The 23,255-nt window shown below is 42.8% G+C and overlaps 1 long non-coding RNA gene across 1 annotated transcript; it reads right to left on the reverse strand.

Annotated features, from left to right (window-relative positions):
* Positions 1-13,095: 13,095 nt before the first annotated feature.
* Positions 13,096-22,104, reverse strand: LOC143695095 (uncharacterized). The gene is made up of 3 exons (XR_013184012.1): positions 22,025-22,104; positions 21,262-21,418; positions 13,096-13,180 (listed from the first exon to the last, which is right to left on the reverse strand). It is a non-coding gene; the product is annotated as an uncharacterized LOC143695095 (long non-coding RNA).
* Positions 22,105-23,255: the final 1,151 nt, after the last annotated feature.

A 23,255-nucleotide genomic window follows, 5' to 3' on the forward strand; every position in this document is an offset into this window, starting at 1 on the left:
ACACATGAATCCATTCATGACAGAGCAGATATCTACAAAGAGCATTTTTAATGTCCTATTTTCAGAAAAATGCAGGGAATGAACAAACACATTCCAAGATTCTGCACAAACTGAAAGCTCTGAAAAACTTACAAATACTACAAATGAGGTGGACAGCTCTTGTGCAGATAACAGGAGGAGAGAAGGGACAGCTGCTCAGCGGCTGTGGCCCGAGGTGAGCACTGCAGAATGAAAGGGAATCCCTGCCCTGGCAGCCAAGGAAATGCAGTGACTCAAACCAGCCCTAATGCAGCTCAGAGTCAGGTCAGTGTCGAGCCCAGATGAGAAAGAAGGGGGTCATGGTCACCAGTGGCATAAGCAGATAAAGAGATCCAACAGCAGCAGGGAGACCTGCCCCCCCTGAGCAAACAGGGGAAGGTCACACAGCTCTCCTGCAGCTCACAGCAAAGCTGCCTCTGTGCCCTGGACCAGCACAAAAACCACTGAAGCCCCGTTGAAAAGGTTATTGCCTGGTGGTATTCTCCAAATTACCTCCAAAGCGTCCCTTCTGTCCTGATATACTGAGAAAATAATTTGATCTTTCACCTACAAAGACAAAAGAGAAGCAAACATTCACAGCACAATAATGTGTTGATTCACAAATAACAGAAACTAGAAACTGGAGCTCATTTTCCACCTCCTTAATATTTTCTGCATCGTGTGGGTAGCAGTCAAGAGCCAATTGTTCCTAAGGTCACTGTATCTGTTTTGCTTTAAGAGATGAGACTTTAACACTTCAGGATCAACTATTATATATATATTTTATCCAATAGCATATGACATATGGAAATATCTCCCTAGGAGCTGTTGAGATACACAAACAGAACAATCATAAAGCTTTCATAAGAGCTTGTGGTCTAACCACGGGGAGCACTGGTTCAGTCCTGATTACCTTTCATCTTCCAAAGGTTAATACCCTTCATTCCATTTTTGCTCATTATGCTGTGGACCTCAGACAAAAGCCTGAAAGCAAAGGTCCTTTGTGATTCTTGCTCCTAGAAAGTAATTTTCCACGGGCAGATCTCGGCATAGTTCTTCACATGAGAGAAATGAAGATTTATCCTCAAGGAAAAGTTCTGTAAGAGAATACTCAACACTTGAAGTCATACAATTATATATTTTAGTTTAAAAATATCTAAATCTCCATACAATAGTTCTTACACTTTAAAACGAGGTTATATATTCACCATAGAGCCCTGTGGTGACACACTCCCCATTAAGCCCTCGTTCCATATCCTGTTCTCTATTTCCATGGTTCTCTCAAATTTGCATTTCAGTGATGCACTATGGGATTCTCTAGATGAGGCAAACTACTGAAATGTTAAAATAGTTTCATAGTCTTTACTGAATACATTTTTACCATTAAAGGCCTGGAATTATATGAGAAGTTTTCAGCCTAACACATAAGAAAACAATTATTTAGATAAAGGAGATTTGCACAGCTTATTTATTTCTTGTTCTTCAACCTATTACATGACATCATTTTAATATAAAAGAAGTTTGTAATTATGATGCCTTTACTGATAATTCTTTGTTGTACACCACTGGATCTTCCTTATCTGAGGCCAGAGATCTTTTTACAGATTTCATACTCACACCTTAATGAAGTCCCACAAAAAGCCTTTCAAGCTTCCCAAACCTTTGCTTTGCTTTGCTTTGGTGTGCTCAGGACAGCATTTTCTTTAGTTTCCACATTTTAAGCTTTAATCTTTGCCTAGAGGGCAGCAAAACAGCATCTCCCAAGGACTCAGATATCTAAATTTCCTTCCTTTCCTCAACGAAGGACCAAAACCCCTTCTTCAGTATTTCTGGAAGGTACAGCCAGAACTCAGCCAATTTTGGCCAGTGTGGCTTGGCACGGGCCTGGCGTGGCAAGCCCTGTCTGTCTCCCCACTGACCCAACAAACCAAGCTGGGACCTGCCAGGAAAGAGCCTCCAGTAGCCATCCCTGAAGGGTTTTTGTCAAACCTGCTGCCAGCGACCCGGCAGCTATGAGGTAGTGTCTCGGGCTGCTGGGCTCCAGATTGCAGGAGCAGCTCAATTATTTAATGATGGGGGAGACGTTCCTGCTGAGGCTGGGACTTGCAGCTCTCGTTTCTGGGCCTGAGTGTGGGCTGTGAGGAAATGCTGGAAGCACGACAAGGGCACAACTGCTCAGTTGCAAAACTGAGACAGTCTGGGAGGTTTTCTCTCCCGGTGAGGTGAGAGGCTGAGGTGTGGCTCCGTGGAACAAAAGTCACCTGGCTCGTGGAATGAGGACATAGGTAGGCAAGCAGTTCTCTGGCAAGGCTGTTCTTTGCATTTTAACCAAAAGGAACCCCAACATAAATTCAAAACCAGACAGCATCCAGAAGTATCTCTCCAAATCTCTCAAATCTCAGAGGAAAGACATGTGCCCAGTGGGAATTACCCCTACATTACCCTCCAAAGGATTTGAATTCCACAAGAAAATGCACTTGAAGCAGCAGTGAAGTATTTCCTAGATTAGAGCAGATAACACTGAAGTTGAAAACATTGGAGTCAATGGGAACAGGAATGTCCTATGCAAAGAAAAACATCTGAATAACTGAGCAGCAAGGCTAATAAATCTGGGTTCTCCTGGCTTTGTGTGTCTTGACTGGCCCCTCTGATGCTTCATGAAGGCTCCTGCTGTAGATCCAACCATTGGGAAAGGCATGATTGGAATATTTCTCCCCTACCTTGCTGCCTATATTCACAAACCAGCATAGGCACATTTTACCCCTTTCTTTTGTCTTCTGCTAAAATTGACCAAAAGGATTAAAAGTTATCCAGGGAAGATAAAAATGGACAGAAACAGATTAAGATAATAGTCTCTCCCCTCTAGAAAATGAGAAAATGTGCCAGAAAAAAAAGTAATTACAATTCAAGTTAGCTATTTGGAGATATGAGGGGAGAACTCATGCAGGAGTGTCATCCCCTCAGTATTTGGAATTACTTAATCTTGCTGGGAGACAGCAACAAAAATAATAATAATAAAGGCTTGCAGCTAGGGTCAGTCCCTAGCAGATACTTGCAAATGTTTTCAAGTGTTTCCAAGGGATAACCCCTGCTCACAGCCAGAACTGATCAACTACTTTCTATATGGCACTGCCCCTGTCATGTTTCTTGTGCCCAGGTTGGGCTATGGTGAGCCACAAACCATTTTGCTTTTCTTTGTGGATGCCCCAAACCCTCTCAATAAGCAGCAAAAAATATTAGGAACCTTGACCAAAATTTATTTGAATGTGAAATTTGCCTGAAATGTTTTTTCTGTGTTCTCTGCAGTAAGTTCACAATACCCTAAATTCACAGCACACTCATACCCACACTCACAGGTTGCTCTGAATCAAACCAAACCTTCCCTTTTCTCCCTGGTGAAAATGGAGAAGCAAAGTAAGATGGCTTGTATAAAGCATTTTATATGCAAGAGAGATTAGAACATTAGTGGCGTAATAAAGTAAATAAGATGGCAATTGACCTGAGACTTGTGGGGTTTACCCCAATTTTTTGTTTATAGTTGAAGGTCGTAAGCTATACAAACCTCTATTGATCAGAGTCCTCTTTGTTTAAACAGAACCTACTGTATTTATTTGTGCTGTTCCTCTAAAGTCAAACAAAAGGGGACAGTTTTAAGTAAATCTCTGCATGACACTGCTGCCATGTGGTTCATTCACTCAGTATACAGATGTTTTCAATCTGTACAGTTTGTCTTTCATATCCATATGAGATGAAGCAGGCTTGATTTAGGCTGGGAATGATGCCAAGGAGAGAAGATACATCATTAACCCTTAATAAACGACTCATGAAGCATCCCTGGTTTATTCATTAAAAGGGCTCTGTGAAGGATTGCCATAACACCTTATGAGTGGTAAGAACCCTTTATTTGTCCGTAATGTTATGCGACATGTATTCATTCACATTGAAAAAAAAATGCTTGGTGTGGGAGATCCTCCCCTTTCATTCCCTCGCCCACTGATGTACAGGCTAAAAATAAGCATCTTCTGAAACTCAGCATTCAGATAACAAACATTGTCAAGAATTACAAGGACAGGATTAATCTGGGCTTTACACTGCCATTGCTGCATTGTGAAATCAGGACCCCGTGATTTCAGGTCTTTGCAGAATTGGTTCTCTCTGTACCACTTAATACAGGAATGTGTTTAATACATAGTATAACATGTATAATACTAATACATAGTATAGGCATTTATTCAGTATATACTGCATAAAAATGGTGCCTCTTTTTACCTCTTTTTACACCTGTGTGAAACTGAGACTGAGCTGACTGAAAGACTTTTCCAAGGTCACAGGAGAAGGATGTAGCAGAGCCAGGAATCAAACCAAGCTACCCCAAAATGCAGCCCAGGGAGTTCCACAACCAGCCCTCCCATATTGTTTCCACTCTTCTTTCCTCAACATCCTTTTTTCCTAACAATTACAGCTCTTGACAAATAGTAGATGTGTGTTTTGAACAGCCCTGGGCTCACACTGGATACAGGAATATTAGAAGCAGCTACTGGCTTGGAAGCAATTGGGGAAAAAAAGGACATTGCTTTTTCTCCAGACAGTTTACAGGGTTTGCACACTGAGTCTATTCTCACTGTATTATTCGGCAAACAATCAGTTGCATCACTACAAAGAAGAAACTGCTGATCTGCTGCAACTAATAGACAATCTCATTCAATCAGTTTCATCCTTTCCTAAAACACCCAAAACCCAGTAGTGAGTTTAAACCCACTGTGCCAATAGTAACATCCCTTGATTTTAGCAGGGAGGAGTGTGGCTTGGTAAATAATATTAAAAAAAAAAACTAATGTGAATTAATTTGTTTTTCCCTTCTACTCCAGCTCAGTTTGAAGGCACAAATTCACCACTCAGCTTAAAGAATTCAGAGTTGAAGGCCACTTCTCAGACTGAAAAGCGTGGGCTGAAAAGCCTGCTCCCTGCTATACAGCCATATCCCCATCGATTTTATGGCCAGTCCTGTGCAGTTAGCAGGAGAAAAAGTCTATGAAGTTGGAAGATATTCCACCCCAAATCAGGTTCTGTTTGAAGAAGGGTCTATACATAGTCACATGTATGTTCAATTATTCATTTTCCAAGAGGTGTTTGAGTCAGGGAGAGCAGGCTCAGCACATACCATAAAAACACTCCTGCTCCCTCTCCTCAAGATCTGCACTACAGGTCAAACAAGCTGCACTCGGTCATGGGACATTAAGTCCCTGGATCTTGAACTCCAGCTGACTGCCTCACCCAAGATTTTGGGCTAAACAAGCATCTCCCCAGCCTGGATGTTAAGTAAAGAAGTCAGAGGGTCAGCCTTCTCTTAACCCCTCTGCCAAGAGAGCTCCTCTCAGGACAGCTTTGCACAGCCCAGACCCTCCCCAGACACTGCTCAGCAAGGAATCACTCACACACAGTTTTTTTCCACCTCCTTCCCTACGATAAAAACCTACCTCCCCCCTGTGCTAATCCCAGTGCAGGAGACACAGCCCTTTTCTAGCTGACTGGGGGGAATAGCTGAGCTCACAGCTGGCCCAGCCCAGTCCCCACACTGCTGTGCACAGCTGGAGCCCAGCCCAGCCCAGCTTAACCCCTCCACCACAGCCACAGGTGAGCCCCTCAGCAGGCACAGAGAGGGGATTGGGCTCCCCACCCTGGGAAAGCACTGTCTGGCTGACACTGGGCTGCTTAAACCTCCTGTCCAGCTGCAGGTGCTCAGTCCCAAGTTTGACTTGTCTCTGGTTTGGTTTAAAACCTAAAAAGGGGCCGGTAACCATGGCTCCCTCTCTTCCCCATTCCTGCCCCATATTTAATGCCCTGTCCAACTGCAGGTGCTCTGTCTCAAGTCCCAAACTTGGGACTGAGCACCTGCAGTTGGACAGGGCATTAAATATGGGGCAAGAAGGCAACAAACCCACAGGGTGTGTGTTTGTGCAGCTCCACATTCCCTGCCTGGTGTGTCCCCAGCTCTGCTCAGGCTCGTGGCCTCTCTGGGGCATGAGGAGTTCTGAATTTGCTGCTGGGTGGGAGCCTCAACCCCTTGGAAAGCCAAAATCCCAAACAGCATAAAACCATGGAATTGTTTGGGTTGGAAGGGACCTTAATGCTCATCCAGTTCCACCTCCTGCCATGCCAGGTTGCTCAGGGCCCCATCCAATCTGGCTTTAAACACTTCCAGGGATGGGGCATCCACAACTAAGATCAAAAGTTTCACAGGACAGTGATGTATGAGAAGTGGAAATAACCCAAACTGAAGGCAGACGGTTGGAAGCAGGTCTGCAAGGAAGGGCTCTGACCATTGGGGTGTGATAGAAAACAGGACAGTCCCCATCCCCATAATGGGGTCTTGAAAGGTCTTGAAAGTCTTGGACTCTGCTCTGTTCCTTGGAGGAACAGTTCTGGGTGTCCCTGCCAGGGAGTGACCAGCATCTGTCTATCGAGTGTTCTCCATGTGAAAATATCTGACAAAAATAGGGAGAATCACAAATGAAGTGAAGCTAAATACAAATTATTTCCTACAGTTTCTAAACCAAGTCAAAAGAATAATCAGCCCAGAGCCCAAGTCCTGCAAGCCCCAGTCTGTTCCCCACCATCCCAGCTCTGCAGCCCAGAGTCATATGGAATGCACCTTTTTTGGAGATATAAACTCTTAAAAAAAAAGTAAATAGGAAAGGTAGACTCTTTCATCCATGGTAATTTAACAGAAATCTTCTTCAGTGGGACTATTTTAAAATCAATTACTCATTAAATATGGGGCAAGAATGGGGAAGAGAGAGAGCCATGGTTACTGGCCCCTTTTTAGGTTTTAAACCAAACCAGAGACAAGTCAAACTTGGGACAATCCTGGGTAAACCACAAGAGATGGCAGCACTTCTCATCATCCTAAAACAACAACATTTTTCCAAGTTTTTTCAATCAAAAATGCTAGTAAGGCCACCCTGGAATTTGCTACCATTTATTCCTTACCCAAAGCTATTTTTCAACAGAAGTATTGAGTTTACATATTAATACACCACTAAAAACAGGATGAAGAGATTGGAATGTTGGAGTTACTGATTTGTTTGGGGTTTTCTAAGAAAAAAATAAAATAATTCTGTTCTACCAGTTTTCTTTATTTTTTTCTCTCTTTTCCTTTTTCCCATTAAGTGACTGTTTCAAATTAATAGAAAGAGGATGCAGCATTTCTTGGTTTTTATTTTATGGGTTTTCCCAGCATATGGAATCTTTTTAAACATGAGAGGCTGTGGGTAATATGTTATTATATGCATATTTTAAGTTAACCATTCTTTATATCTTCCTCAAAAGAAAAGATTTATCATGTTTATGTCTGAGAAATATGTTTATTTGGAAGATTTACTCCAACTCTACTTATTTCCTATACAGGGATGTCAACTGGAAAACCATACTAGCATTTTTTACAATTAAAATTAGGGTGGAGTAGAACGCAATCATTGCTTGTTTCTTGTCTAGATCATGGAAGCTTTCTGTAAATCAGACTTGACAGGTTTAAAATGTTATTTTCTGAGCTTTGTTCCTTTGCCAATAAGTCCATTTTTAGGGTGGTGACAGAAACCCTGACCTCTAATGCCAGTGAGCCCATTGGCACATCTGAGAGATCATGGGAACCCACATTTCCAAAAGCAGCTCTAAACTGAAATGCAGCTCTTTGGGGAAGGAGTGAAGGGGGAAAGGAGCAAGGGGAAGATGTCTAAACCCCAAACTGGCTGAAGGGGGTGGCCACAGAGAGCTCCAGGTCTCCCAGGAGCTGCTGAGCACTGCTGGAGGGCAAGAGCTATGGGTGAGCTGAAAAAAGGTAAAATCAGACAAAATCAAACCCACAGTATGAAAATATTGAGTAAATATGTGTACATGACCCTGTTCACCTCTCCTTAACACAGATGTTGTGACAGGAGGAGTTACTGGGCTGCCATGGGCATTAACAAACCTTTCTAAAAGCTTCACTAGTGACACTTTACCAAGATCCATTGCCAGCCATAGGTAGGATCCTGTGGAAACATTTTCTGAACCCAGAACTTGAGCTGATACTGAGTCCAGCTGAAATCCAATTACACAGTTTACTTTCCTCCTTCCCCACAACCACAGTACCAGGATAGGAAATGTCATAACTCCCAAAATGGATGTCTCCAAACACAACTAAAATCTTACATTAAACTGACAGAAACTAAAGAGGAAAGTAGTTTTACATAAGAATTGCCTACTGTAAAGAAAATTTCGTTTTCTGGCTCAGGAAAGACATTTTAATTACATGGGGAAAATGATATGAAATTGTTACTAAGTGCTAACAGAAGAGGCAGGTTTTTGGATTCAAATTGGCGTGACTTTAGGATTTTGTCAGGGTATGTGTTCAGTGTTCCTGTGTGTCAGAACTGGCAAGTCATGCTGAATGTAACATTTATCTCCCCTCTGTGCTGCAATCCCATGTTGATCTGAGATTTCACCAGAGGGTGAGACCAGGCTAATACCTACTCATACAGACTGCCCCTTCCCAAACTGCTCAGCCTTTGGGGAAAATCATAGAATATCCTGAGTTGGAATGGACTCACAAAGATCTTCAACTCCTGGCCCTGCACAGGACAGCCCCAAGAAAAGAAAGCATGTGACTGAGAATGTTGTCCAAATGCTCCAAAGATGTAATTAAATTCTGAACTGTTCTAGGAAACAGAGTGATCACATTCCCCAAAGAAAGAACTGGAGAAAAAGGGGGGAGGTTAAATGAACTCCTGAGGTCAATGCCAGGTGGCAGGACCAGGAAAGTCGATGTCTGTAGGGGGTGACAGGCAGAGAAGCAGCCTCTGTCATGGAGGTGTCTAAATTCAGCAGCTTCTAGGCCTGTGGGAGCTGTGACAAGATAACTGACTCCAGGTTAAACCTAGACTTGCTTTTCAGACCTTGCTGTGGAGCACCCACCCAGGACATAAATGCAGGTGGGGCTAACCAGCAGCTTGGCATTGCTGCCCCATTCTGCACATGCTCTCAAAACACCTTCACTCCACGCTGCCACCCCCAACATCCCCTCCCCACCCAGATGTCCTCAGGAGCTGGGCTCCACAGATGAGGACTTGCACATTTTGCTGTTTCAAAGGCAAGCAGAGCTCAGCAGAGGGGCAGTGGGCACCACCACTCCAAGCTGCGACAGCAGGCTCAGGCAATCCAGACATACCCATCTCCTGTTTGATGTGTCCAGCTCAGCCAGACAAGGACAGGGGAGAGCTGAACATCCCTCCTGTGCCTTCTTCCCAAGCAGAATGTGCAAGGAGGTGGAAAACACCATGTAAGAGTCAGACCAACCCCATCAGACAGGGCTGTGGCTGGCCAGACTGCCGTGAATCAAGAGCCTGTAAGGAAGATCAGAGACAAGTTTCTTTTAGTGCCTCACTTCGTATCCACTCGAAGAGTCTTTGTTGCTCAACAGTCTGTACATCCATTTATTTATTTTTTTCCCACAGCTGTCAAACCACATTGATTTTCAGTCACTTTAACCTGGGCAGGATGAGCAAACCTACTCCCTCAGGTGAAAAGCCAGGCCTGCGAGGAAACGACTCAAGTTGGCTGAATTATCTGATTCTTCTAAGACACAAAGAATTTGTTTGCTTTGCTTATAAGAGCTGAGGGAGGGATGGCACAGAAGGCTAAATCCTCAACATCCCCCTGGTACGTACTTCATGCTCTGCTATCGATGCAGGCAGGAACGTTTCCAGGGCTTAGGACACAGTTGGCAGTGACTTTTCAGAAAAGGACCTCAACAGAGAAAGCTCGTCTCTGAATTACATCTCAGCCCTAGGGAAGGTGGTTTCTTCAGTTCCCCTTCAAGGTCAGTTGTGGGGTAACATATGTTATTCGTCTCTCAGTCTTGCTAAGAGAAAATCTGACTGAGCGACATGTGGAAGCTGGGAAATGAAAATAAACAGAATGAATAAACACATTTAAAGGGCTTGGGGGGAGATGGAGATAGAATCCTGACCTGCGTGTAACATCCTTACCAACGGGACAATGCTAAACGAAATTTGGGATTTGCATCTTGATGGGTATGGTAAATTTGAACTCTACATGACTCCAGCACATCTGCTAAGCAAATAGAGACTATTTTATTGCAGATGTGTGGCGAAGAGTTGGTGTAAGCTCTGGGAACCTGCAAGCTCATTGCATTTGTGCACAGCATTTTGAAGGTCTTTTGGTCTTTCACTCAGACATTCTTTTTAATAATTAATATGGACCAAGGTCTTTAAGAAAAATTAGTGTGTTTAAATGGTGCTTCAGCCCTTCTTCAGAGAATAAACTTGTAAAGGCTCTGTGTTCCCAGCTCTGCTTCTCCTCACACTCCAGCCACACCTTTGTCCTTGCCCAGAGCCAGCCAGGCACAGCTGTGGAGCCCACCCTGAGCCATGAGAGGGGAGATGCAGCCTTGACAGGCCAGTGGGAGCCCTTCTGCCTCCCTGCTGATTCCTCTCCACGATGGCCTGGGCACAGGTTTCACTGCAGCCTCAGTTATTCCTGCTGGGGATCTGCACTCTGTCAGCACAGCCTGGGGACACGTCAGCAAAACCCAGGTGTTGTCTCAGGTACCCAGCACCTTAAAATGGTTCTTGTTATCTGTGTTGTGTGCTAGCCTCTGGGTGCTTGTAGCTCAAAGGGCTGTATATCCTAGGCTTTCAGGGCTGCTCTTCCCTGCATGCAGCAGCTGAAACCAGATCCCATGGCAGCGTTGCAGCCCTGCTCTCTCAGCTCCAATCTGTAGAGTCATGTTTGCCATTCCAGCCCTGGTAAAGAGTTCCCTCACTGGCTCACCAATGCTTCAGCACACCCACTTCTTTCCTAAGATCTGGCTAAAGATCAGAGGAGTTTGGTTATAATAGCACTTGGCAGTAAAAGTCTACCAAGAAACCTGGCCTGAGCAGCTGAAAGAAGAGCAGCGAAGCGAAGTATGAGATGATTAAAGGAGACTCCAGAAGGAAATTTCTGGGCATCCCTTACAACCACCATACCCTTGGATTTCTATTTTTGCCTCATTTCTCTGTGTAACGCTTTTGTTTTCATTATTCCTTCCCTTTTTTCTTACAATTAAGGAGGGAGAGGGAGGAAGTGTGAAGTCAGGTTACGGATACCTGCCCGAGCCTGTGCGTGCGCGTGCAGGCACGTGGGCACAGGAGCACTGCCAAAGACAAGAGCTAGAGCCAACCTGCTGGAAAGAAGTAAAAGTTAAGATATTAAGGTACAGGGAAGTGGGTGAAAAAGTAGAAAAATTATCACACGCAGTTTCTCTTAGCCAGCTGGCATAGCTGCTCCAGTAGTGAAAACTTAGAGGTTTTCAGTGCAGTGTATTTCTGAGGTATTACAACTAAACTCAGTTACAGAGCATCACACAAATAGGTATTTCAGCATTTTCAGTGGGAGCACTGATGCTGGAACCGAAGAGCTTTTGAGCTAGGAGCAAAACCTAAAGCCTTTGCTTTGGTAGTTCATGTAACAGCATGAGACAGGCCTGGGCTTCCCCGGAGGTGAAGGATACTAATGTCAAATCTAGGACAAGGAACTCTTCTTCAGTGAGTCCTGAGGATTGATCAGTGTTACAGGCTTCCTGATGGACAAGATTTTGTTTCTGAAGATCCCATGGCTATGGATGTGCTCCCTGAAAAGCAGGTTTTGCAGTGCATCTTGCATCACAGGGCCAGGTCCTGGACCTACATCAAAGCCTTCACCTTATGAGTCGCAGCAGACATCAAGATGTGCTGTCTGCTCTGATCTCTGCAGCAGCAGCTCTGCCCACGCCAGGCAGGGTACCACACCTCACACCACCCCAGTGATGCCAGTGGCATCCCAGGAAATAGCCCTGCTTCCAGGTAGGAGAAGGCTCAGCCATTAGTCCAAGCTGGAAAGCAAATCAGGCAGGTTTTCTACCAAATTATTTCTGTGCTTTGTAGAACTGGCCTGCTGCAGCATATTCACGTGGAATTCATTAGCACATCTCTTCTGCTAATCCTCACTGGGTTTAACACAACAGTATACATTGATTTTTCCTGGCCTCTAAGGAGAGCTGTGTCAAGTCAGAAGCATGTGCTTTGGGACAGGCTGAACCCAGGAAGCTTGGCCCTTGAGACATTAGAGAAATCAGGGCTTTGAATGCTCACTTGGAGGTTCAGGTGGAGTGAACTACTGTTATGACTCAAAGGAAAAATTCTGTCTCTTGAGATCCTTCACCTTTGCCACATCCTACTTAAAATACCAAGATCCACCACTATTATCCCAAAGAAGCTGTTAGACAGATCCAATACGTGCACCCCAACCACAAAACAATAAAGAGCAGGTTCCAGATTTAAAGACACCCCCTCATACACATGCATCAACAAAATGGCTTTAGAGTTCACCAAACAGGACATCCACCCACTCCACCATCCATGAATCCCCAAGAACTGGGAGGTGGCTCTGCAAGTTTGCTGCTGACAGTCTCAGCAGTTGAAGGAGAAAAAGATTCTCCTTCTTCTGCCAGCTGTGAAACTGAGCCCCATCCAAACAGCTTGGCTCCAAGGCAGCCACCTAATGATTCCCAGGCTTAGCTGAACATCTTTATCCCTCTAAACACCATATGATTTGGGATGGATTCAGTGGTTTTTCTAGACTACCACCACAAATAAACATGAGATAAAGGTAGGGGCCATCTGCTGCACCCTCAGAGGAGCCCAGACCATCAGAGCAATCACAAACACACAGACATCACTTCTTTAAAGAGCTGGCACTGCGGCACCAGTCACATGATTCAACCACACCAGTGCTGCCAAAACACTCCATGATATCCCAGCAGGAGCCTCCCTGTGAGCTCCTGTCCTCACCCTGGATCCCCAGTGCTGCTCACACACGTAACAAAACCCTACTGCTGTGGAAAACTGTGGGGTGCCAATGGTGGGTGCAGCCCCAGTGGGGCAGGGCAGCCTCCGAGCAGGGATGCAGGAGAGGAAAGAGATGGCAATCATACCTGGGAGAAGTTTGGGGAAGAAAAGGAAGGATGTGAGCAATAGGAAGCAGACTTACCTCACCTTTCAGAGCTTGATCAGACTTGCATGGAGATCTGTGTAATTTATTTCGCCATCCCTTTTAGATGTTGAGCACCCAGTTGCATCCAGCCCTGAGTGACAGCCAAGAGCAGATGTAAAAATGTAGATGTGCAAGTGTGGATATGTGGAACTCTTACACTTTCTGGAAAACTTTATTAATATTACAGCCTAGAACTCTGTTCTGCCCCAGTAATCTGGAGATTTCCTTCTTTACTTAGAGATAAATCTCCAAAGCCCTGTACTGCCAGGTACCATAACTGACAGTGGTGGGGAATCTGTCAACTTTTTATTGTCTCTAATATATAATTTATTATCCAAAACATTGCTTTGGCCATAAAATTTGCACTACAGCCTATTTTAGAACAAATCATTTATGTAGTAAGTCACACTACCCAATTAGCAAGTCTACCTATATGCCTCTTGTTTTTTGTGAATATATTCATTATTCAGAGTGATCAGGTGCATAATGTGGGATCTAATTCTTTGGCCCACATGTCTTACAGGATAGTTGAAGTAAAAATAATTTTGATGTCAAATTGTGTCACAGGTTATGTTTCTGGTCCATAATTGTATTTTCAAACTCTTGAAGGTCTTGAAGTTGGTCATCAAAGGCTGTATTTAAGCATAAGAAAATTTGTTTGAGAAAAGCATTATCCATCTACTTTTCTGTCATTTTCAGGAAAGACAAAGCCTTTAGGAGAAAGATTTCTAAGAACAATATTTTAAAATTTCCATGCATTTCAGCAGCTCTTCAAATAACAGATGATTATTGTTACTACTGCTATCATGAGGTTTTGGTAATCTCATAATATCCATGTCATTTCTCATTGCCAGAATTTTCATCTTCGATCTGGGCTAAAAAATTCATTAAGGTAATAATCACGTGCTCAGCCTGCATGTTCTGATGCCTCTGGCCCTGGCAGCCCAGCTTCACACTGTTTGTGTGCTGGTAGATAATCCAGCTCCTAAAAGCTGACTCCCTCTTTATCTTTATGTGACGCTCGCCTGCAAAGTTCAAGGTAAGGCCATTGTGTCTTGAGTCTATTTTTATTGTACAAAACACTGGATGGAACTTAATTATTTTTTCCATCTGCCAACCATTTTGACTAATTGAACCCTTTGGAGCCAGGAGTCAAGGTTTCCCAATGTAAACCAGACCCTGGAACTCGGCATTAGCAGAAATGTTGAAAACTCATGAAGGAATTTTTGGTTCTGAGGTTTGGTTCTGCTTTCCAGAGTCTGACCAGGATTCAGAAGAAACCCAAACCCTCTCCTGCATATACATTTTTTTAGGTTCCTTCAGTGTCTCAAATGTTCCAGGCACTAAAGATTCCCATTACCAAAACAGAAAAAAAAGTAAAAAATTGAAGGATATAACTTAAAGCCACAGTCATATGGAAAGTCCCAGAAAAGGCTCAGAGTTCCATTAGTTTGGCAAAAGCAGAGCATGCTTGGGCAGCATTAAAAATGAAGCATAACTTGAAGCTGGAGGGTTTCTGATGAGTGTTCTGTACCGAAAACCAGATTTTTGACACTTCTGCAGTGTATTTTAACATGATTTTCACTAGATGTTTTTTCCCCTTACAAGGGTAACTACTGTGGCCCATAAATTCCATTCCATATTCACATTTTGATGACCCATAACTGCATTTCCAACTCTAATAACATTTCACCTCTGATTTTTGCTCAGAATATGAAAGTTTGGGGATTAGCCACTCTTCCAGCAGTGGCAGATCACCAGGACTGACAGGTTAGAGGTTCCATTTTCCAGCAGTGACTTGTGAAACCCTGGTGAGATCAATAGTGAAGCTCACATGGGTGGCTTGTGCCTCTTGGTTTCAGCTTTGTTTTTGCCTTTAGTTCTTTCCAGAGCATGGTATAATTAAGGTGGCATTTCCATGCTGATGATTCCAGCTTCATTCATCTCAGGCTCCTTCTGCTGCTGCTGTTTCTTTCCCCAGCAGTTCCTCAGCTTGCCACCAGCATTAATGATGTGCCACTAGAGATGCTTCATCCTTTTCATGTCTTTGCAGCGTGGCCACTTGGAAGCAGAAGTTTCAATGGCTCCTACCACCACGTTTGTTCCCTTTGACAGGAAACTCATTTTACAGCATAGCTGTGAAGCTTTGGAAATGCTCCACAGAAATCAGGGATCTGTCTGAAATTCTACACTGGAGGCAAATGAAAATTTCTAATAGATCTGGGTCTTAGTTCCGCTAATTTCAATGGTTTGTTTTGCTGTTCTGGCAGTCAGCATCCATTAGTGGATCAGAAGGAGAAGCATGTATAATGCATGTACAGCAACCACATTCTAATCTCAAATTTCTTTTTTTTCTTTTAAGTTCTTATTTTTTAAAATAAATATATAATGAGTTACTGACAGTACTTAACAATATCTTATACTAGACACTGTAATACCAAATAAATACTTAATTTCTGCTTTCCTGCAACTTCACTAGGATTACATCATGTCAGATTACTCTAAGTCTGCTTTAACCCAGTTTGAAAACACTAGTTATTCAAAGATCCTTACAATTCTTAATTTCATTCCTTGAAATACCTTTTCTTCTGGTTCCTTTATACAGTTTTTCAAGCCTGTGAAGGCCACAGAGTTGTTAAGTCAGAACAAGCCTGCAAGGGAGGAAGCTGGCAGAGCAGAAATGCTGTTTCAGCTCACAACAGAGCTCCCTCCCTTCCTCTCCACTGGCCAGCAGCACCTTGTCCTGCTGGGCAGGGAGCTCACATAGTCACAGAATGGTTTGGGTCTCAAGGGACCTTAGGGATCATCCAGTTCCACCCCCTACCAGGGGCAGGGGTGCCACCCACCAGCTCAGGCTGCTCAGGGATCCATCCCACCTGTCCCTACTGCAGCCTTTGGACAGTTTGATGGGGTAGCAAACACACCAATGGTTTTTGTGATGTATGAAAGCATCTAAGGAGAACATGAATTCAATTCTTTCCATGAGATAGCATGTGGTTTTGATCTATTGGCCTGCTTGTAGATCAGGACCACTGAGTTAGAAGAGAGGTGTGCACTACCTTCCTCCACCCAGAGAAGTCATTAACATATGCTCCCTACCACGAATTAAATTAGTTTAGATTCTCCTGACGATGCAAATAAAGCTCATAGAGCTCTGCTCTATAGGGCTGCAAACTAACCCATTTGAAAATATTTTTGCAGCTTTTGTTCATCATTCCATATGATAAACAGCTACCTCCCCAAATTATCAGGAAAATAAATTTTAACCATTCAGCAAATAACAAAAATTGTGTTTTAATGATAAACAAAAAGTCACAAAGCTCAGCATGTTTTGCTGAGAACCATTAATGAGGGAAGATGGTGAGACCTGTAAATTTACCTTCCCTTTTGTTAACACTCTTTTCCATCTACAGTCTATATACTTATATAAATGTAAGAGAGTAACACCTAGATTTTGATTCTTATTGTCTTTCAGTTGCTGCCTGATCTGGTGTTGAAGTCTTCTAAAAAGCTGAAATGGCTGAGTTCCTAATCCCACTATGTTTCTTTGCAAATCAGCACCATAATGATGACATTAATTATTGTTGCCTTTGACTTTCCTTCCTTCGTAAATATCAGCTTAAAAACCAACTATTAAAATAGCCTTCCTGTGGTAGGAAGCACCTTATCTTGTACTTTCGTGTCCCTGTAACATCTGCCTATGGTACTCTGAACTTTGCTACTGCTCCCAATTAAAAGCAGAACAAAAAACCCCACATAAAGTTGATAATACTTTGTTCAAAAAGAACTTAAACAATATCCTGCTTGTTGGAGAAAACCCAACACGATGTGCTCCTTTAGTGTAGGAAATAGGATGCAGTCTTGGGACACAATAAAGCCCACCAAGTGCCCTTCCCTTACCTCTGCCTTCTGATCCCATCCCTGTGCTCCAGGGGCTTTCCAAAGCTCACAGCACTTGTTTTCTGCGTGGTTATCCAAATAGCAGATACTGCTATCTCCTCAATTTCCAAAAATTTCTGGCAATCTGTAAGGTCTCATTTTGCAGTGTGCATTTGGAAGTACTCTCTCATCCTTTTGCACTCTTAAAATGTATTTCAAATGGCTTAGTTATAAAAAGCTTTGGTGTCTTCTGTACAAGAGCTTTAAATCTATTTATTTGGTTGCATCTGCCAATGAGATTTGTGTATTTCTTTATCTTGGGTATGTGTTTCAGGTCTCTATAGCAGACCTGTCTGAATTCAGCTGTTACTCTGGTTTAACTGAATGAACAGATTTACACGAGCCTGTCCCAGGCACCAAAACCCAAACCATCAAGAACATGGGATTTATGCAAGCTAGTATCCAAATAGAGCTAGTCTAAAAATACACAAGTGAGAGAAAAGCACAGAAGAGTGGCTTCTTTGGGCTTGAATTTAGCCAAAATTATATTGTTTGTGAATGCAGAGATCATTTTGCCTGAACCAGCAGTGCATGTGCTGGCAGCAGGCTCCCTGTGAACCCTCCCACACCATCCTGGGGAGATGTGAGCCCTCTCAGACTCCTGCTGCCTGAACATGGGACACTGAGCCCCAAACTTCCTGACAGTAGAAGATGATGACCAGACCAATGCAGAGACAAACAAGACAAGATACCACCATAAAGTCTCTGGAAACAAGTCAGCAGGCAGGGGAAACATGCTTCGCTCACATTCTCACGTTTAACTGTGGCCAGTTGGCTGCTCATGGCACTTTGTGCAGGCAAAAATGCAACAAAAAGAGAGCATGAGCACAGTGCTGCTGACTGAGGATCTGCAGAGCAAGTCACAGGATCTGCACTGGCCCCAGACACAGCAGTGGAAGTTTTCCCAGAGAAGCTCCTGCTGGAGAAGACACTGCAGAGCTGGATGGTGGGATGGGAATTTTTCATCTCAAAATGGGTGTTGGCTCCTGTCGAAAGGGTGTCTCAATCCCTCCCCAACAAAGCCATTGCCAATACTTCTCCACAACTTGGCATGATCATCTGTCTCTTTTCCAGAGAAAACTGCTGCCCTGTCTCCACCCTTCCATGTGATAGGGGAGGCTTAGCAACCACATGTAGAGCTCAGTGACAGATGTGAGGTGAAGAGCTCTGTCCAGTATCTAAATAAGGGAAAATATAAAGGTCCTTTGTCAAGCTACTGCAGACACAGGACTGAAATGCCTAAATGCACTGTAAAAAAACTTTTAAAAGAGGAAGCAGAAAGCATCTCTGAACTTTTTCAGATTTTAGATAAAGAATGGTCCATTTGAACATGACTTATAAAAAAGTCCCTTAAAGGTTTATCTGAAAACTCATGGGGTTAATTACTGCTTGAAAGCATTGGTTCAGATGTTCAGTCTTCAGTGGGGAAATGATCAGACCCCATTGAAGGGCAATCAGGAGTCCCATTCAGAAAGGATTATCAGGAACAGACTCATTTCTGTCTGAATTTCAGACTTTTGCACACTGACCTCAGAAAAATCCTGGCAAGTGTTTTTACAATTACGATATTCACAAAAATCTTCTAAAGGATTTTTTCAAACTCCTCAATTATTTGCAAATAGATGACATTTAGCTGCATATCACTAAAATTCATAATCCTCTTAAAAACATGTGGTCTTGATTTGGCACTATTTGTTTCCATTTGATGCAATTCTGCGACTCTGTATCAGATAATTGCATATTTCTTTTGCTTTGAATATTGAACTGAGGTCTGAATGCTCCTCTCCCAGCCCAATTACTCCAGACTAATGAACAGCAAGCCAGAATACAGAGCTGGAAAACCAAAATCAGGGAGAACAATAATCAATGGACACTCCTATATATTTTTTCAAGAACATGTAATGGTCAGTGCCAAGTCGAAATTTTATTTGTTTATACAATTGTCCCTCTCGGAACTCCCCATCTGGAGCTAACTTCAGAAAATGTTTCATCCAAGTATTGAGTGGTACCTTCATCACTTCTTACATCTTTCATTTTACACCCACAATTAATATTACTCACAAATGAAAACCCTCAGTTGCCTGTCTGCATCCTTTATCCACTTGATTGATAGCTGATGCAACTATTTTGGAGCGCAAAAGAGCGTCTGCATATTTGGAGGCTACTTTAGCTGTCTAATTAGGCTTTTAACTCTGTGTGATGCAGAAATCATCTTCCAGCATGCTCCATCTCCAAATTCTTTCCTAATATATAATGATCAACCTTGGACCACCTAAACAAACAAGAAGCTACCAGTCTTATGTTCTGCTAAGAAAGGAATATTGAAAATCATTTTAATTAAAAGAAAATGTAATGGGATGATGAGCTCACTGGCACAGTAAATGCATACCTGCCCCAATACCAAAATTAGGATAGATACCAAAGAGTCTCAACATTTCAGTTAGCATGTTAAGACATCTTTTCAAAACACCCAAGAGAACTGTGTGTCTCAGATGAAATGAGTGGATTCCTTCAGATAATTCTACAGGCATTCCTACTCTACCTGGAAAAGAACATCTTGACTCCTTTCTCCAAAACGAACAGTGTGTATCAATGTTCAAGACATGGGGAAAAAAAAAAAAAAATCTCAACACGCTCATGTTCTTCTCAGAAAAAACAACCAGTCCTACAACACGTGCCTAAATTGCAGATGAGCCTCTGCACTTCACTGAATGAGGAGGGATTTTGGCATGTATTTACACCCTTCCTGGATGGGGGAAAGAGGAAACTATTTAGGGCTTGGTACCACTTACGCTCCCCTTGATTAAATGGGAATTAGCCAGCAAAGAGTTACAGAAAAGCCTCCCTGCTCCGAGGGGTGACCATGCTACAGACGCGCTGCCGCGACAATGCGCGCGTGGATCGCTCGCTCCACGTAAACAGGAAGCCAGGTCTGCTTTGGCATGAGGGAAAACTCCTCTGTGCCAGTCATTCCTCCCTTGACAAAACAAAATTTCCAAGCTGGGACATCTGAGTGGTATCACCTGTCATGGCCTGACTTTAAAGTCAGGAAAATTCTTTCCACTACGATCACCATCGCCAGGAGGTAGATGGTTAAATGATGGAATAATGATTAAGAATATTTTTTTTCACAGATGACCTTCTTAGGGGAGATACAGGAAATCAAGGTAAGTATACTGTAGTAGTACAATCTAGGATAATATCCATCCTTCCTCTGGGGAGGTTTCCCACAATACTTTATCCTGAGGGCTTACTTCTGCCTAGTTACAGTATATGCCTAGAGTAGAAATTCAGAGTACAACCTTGCAGTGTATTTGGGGGCTTCTAAAATGCTGATCATGAGAAGAAAAAGCAAGAGCATCTTCGTTTTTAAATAACACCATGTTTTCTGCAAAATTATGATTGGTTACATTCTGATTTTCTAGGTTTGTTGCAAATAGAAGTGAATCGGACAACACTCGCCATCATAATTGCTTTCTGCGTGAAGAGGTCTTTTTCAGGCTGGGCTGGCTGCTGCTGTTTTAATCAGAAGGTTGTCTATTTGTATGTTAATAGTTTCATCCTGGTTTATTAGGCTTGTTGATGAAAAAGCAAAAATCAGATGCTTTACTATTTTCAGGCTCCACTATTAATCTGTGATTTTTTTGGTGCTAACACAGAACCATTTCAGCATCCTCTGCCTTAAATCCTCTTAATGAAAGCATGAAGAATGACAAAATACTTCCTTTCATAAAGCAGAAGGCTGTGCCAATTCACTTTCAACATGCTCATTCAGTGGAACTGAGGTAAATATGTTGCTCCACAGGTGCTTCTCCTTGCAATAACATACTCCCTAGTAATCCATTAAATTCATCTCATGCTCTGTTTAGTGCCTGCTCTGTGAACTGCCTAGCTGGTTAAGGTCATTGTGATAATAGCACCAGGTTAAACAGCATGGGTGTGTTGAACTCTGACATCCATCCACTTTGCCCACAATACAGATAAGAAACCACGGGCAGCTTTAGAGGTGCAATATCTACTCAGACCAACACGATCTTTTACCCTCTCCACCTCCTTACAAGCCAAAACACTTAGATTACAAAAATATCTTGAATCTCAGGACTCCTTAAAATAATTTACTGCATTTAGAAACAACAGATGCTTTTCTGTTTGTTTGCACTTAGTGAAGGAGCCCAAATGATGGGCAGGAGGAGCAAGAGTGTCCCGGGGTGGCAGAGGGTGGGTTGGTGGTACCTGTGCTCAGGTGATCCAAAATAGCCCCACTGCTCTCCTGGTGCCTGGGGAGGAACCTGAGAGCCATCACTGCTTTGTTCACAGTATCTTCCCTTTGCAGGTTTAAAAACAAGCTGGGTATAACTCCTGGATGATAACTTCCTTCATTATGGAGTTCCTGTTAAAGGCAGACAAATAATTGCCAGTTAGTCGCTATTAAATTCAGCCCAAATTCAGCCCCAGCAATCCTTACAAAAGCCTGACGGGTTATATTTTATTATTTCCTTTGCAGGGTGTTGGGAAGTGTAATCACTGGTAACTAATCAAACTTCTTTCAAACACCCACAAATATATAAAGAGAATGAAATGATTAATTATTGGGCGAAGCCATTTTAAATGAGACCTCATCTAAATGAGCAGATTTATTTCCAGAGCAAGCTGGGTGTAAATTTAGCTGGTTTTCAAAGCTCTGAATGTAAAGTATGCCTGGATTTGAGGATGAAGTGGGTTTTGGGTGGCTGTAGAACCTCTCCCAGACATGCAGCAATGCACAGCAGTGAAAAAAAGACTGCAATTTTGCAAAATATTGTTTAAAATAAATTGTTACTGAGGTTAATAAGTGCTACTGTTGAGTACTGTTAATTACAAGCAAGAATAGATGGGGGCATTAAACAGAGAGAATTTATAAGACTTCATTTCATAAAATTAAAATGAGCATTCTTTTCCCCCACATAACTCTTTCATTCAAGGAGAAGAAGTAAAATATTTTGTGAAACTTCCTTACCTCTCTATTCTGTTCCTGGGGTTTGCAATCAGTTTCTTACTTTCCTATTTTGTTCCTTTCCTGCCTAGTTTGTTCCTTTCATTTCTATCTGTTTTGTATCTGGAGGGAGTTTTAAGAAGTAAAAAACCCACAAACATCTTTGATTTCCCTCTTGCTCTCTTGAAAAATCCCTGGAATTTGCAAAAACTTTTGCCACAGGAACTTTAACTCAGCACCATTACCCCAGTCCACTACAGTTATGATAATCATAATTTCTAGCAGTGTCTTTTCTTAGCCATGTCACTGGCAATATTTATTTAAAGAGGAATATTGTGGGAATAAAACACTTTTATCCATCCAAACATCAGCTCACAGAATTGCAATACCCCCCTCCAGAGACATGCAGCTTCACCCATCTTTAGAAATAAACAATTAGAAATGAGGTATCATTAATGTATACAATGAATATTCTTACTCTCAGGCATAAAATTCACTTGTGCAGTTCAGTTTAATGCACAATGGTGTGCACATTTTTTTTTTTTTTTTTGTGTACTAAATACATCTAAAAATGTAAGAATCTACCCCACGAAAGCCCTACTTGAAGAAATAACCCAAAGCTTAGCTGATCAGGTGGGCTCGGTGCACAACAAGGGTCGCACACATTGTGCGCATCTGGGCATTGCATCCCCGCTTTGCCAGTGCTCCTGGGGGGAAACCGTCAGCACCAGAACCTTTGCAGAAATCTGCCCTTAAATGCAAACAAATGTTTATGGAGAGCATCTCCCCGAGTTGGGAATACCTAATCCCAACCAATTAGAGCTGCTGGAGCAGTGGGGAGGAGCCGGGAGGAGCCGAGGTGTGCCAGTGCGTGCCCAGCCCTGCGAGCGCTCCTCCCGCGCCTCTCGTGCGGCGCAGTTTATTCTTTGTGGCACGCTCTTAACAGCCCAGTATTTCATTCTTGTCCCCAAGGTAATTGACAAAACAGGTTCCTAAAGCTATTTAACAATTTTAATGACAGCGGCTGAAAGATACATTTAAGAAAAATATTCTGAGCCAAACGTTTTTTTTTGTCAAGTGACAGGGCTCCCAAATTTGCTGCTCCGTGGTGTTCTGTTTCTGTAAAAACTCTCGTTGAGGCTGTAGGTCACAAAAGAAGAATGAAGCCCTGGAAAAAGATACAATGACTACTTAATACTGTGTGGGATTATGAGCAGTGGCCTGTGGCAATTCCTTATGTCTCTCTGGGTAGTGA

This window comes from Agelaius phoeniceus, chromosome 12 (assembly GCF_051311805.1).
Source record: "Agelaius phoeniceus isolate bAgePho1 chromosome 12, bAgePho1.hap1, whole genome shotgun sequence".
Taxonomy (NCBI): Eukaryota; Metazoa; Chordata; class Aves; order Passeriformes; family Icteridae; genus Agelaius; species Agelaius phoeniceus.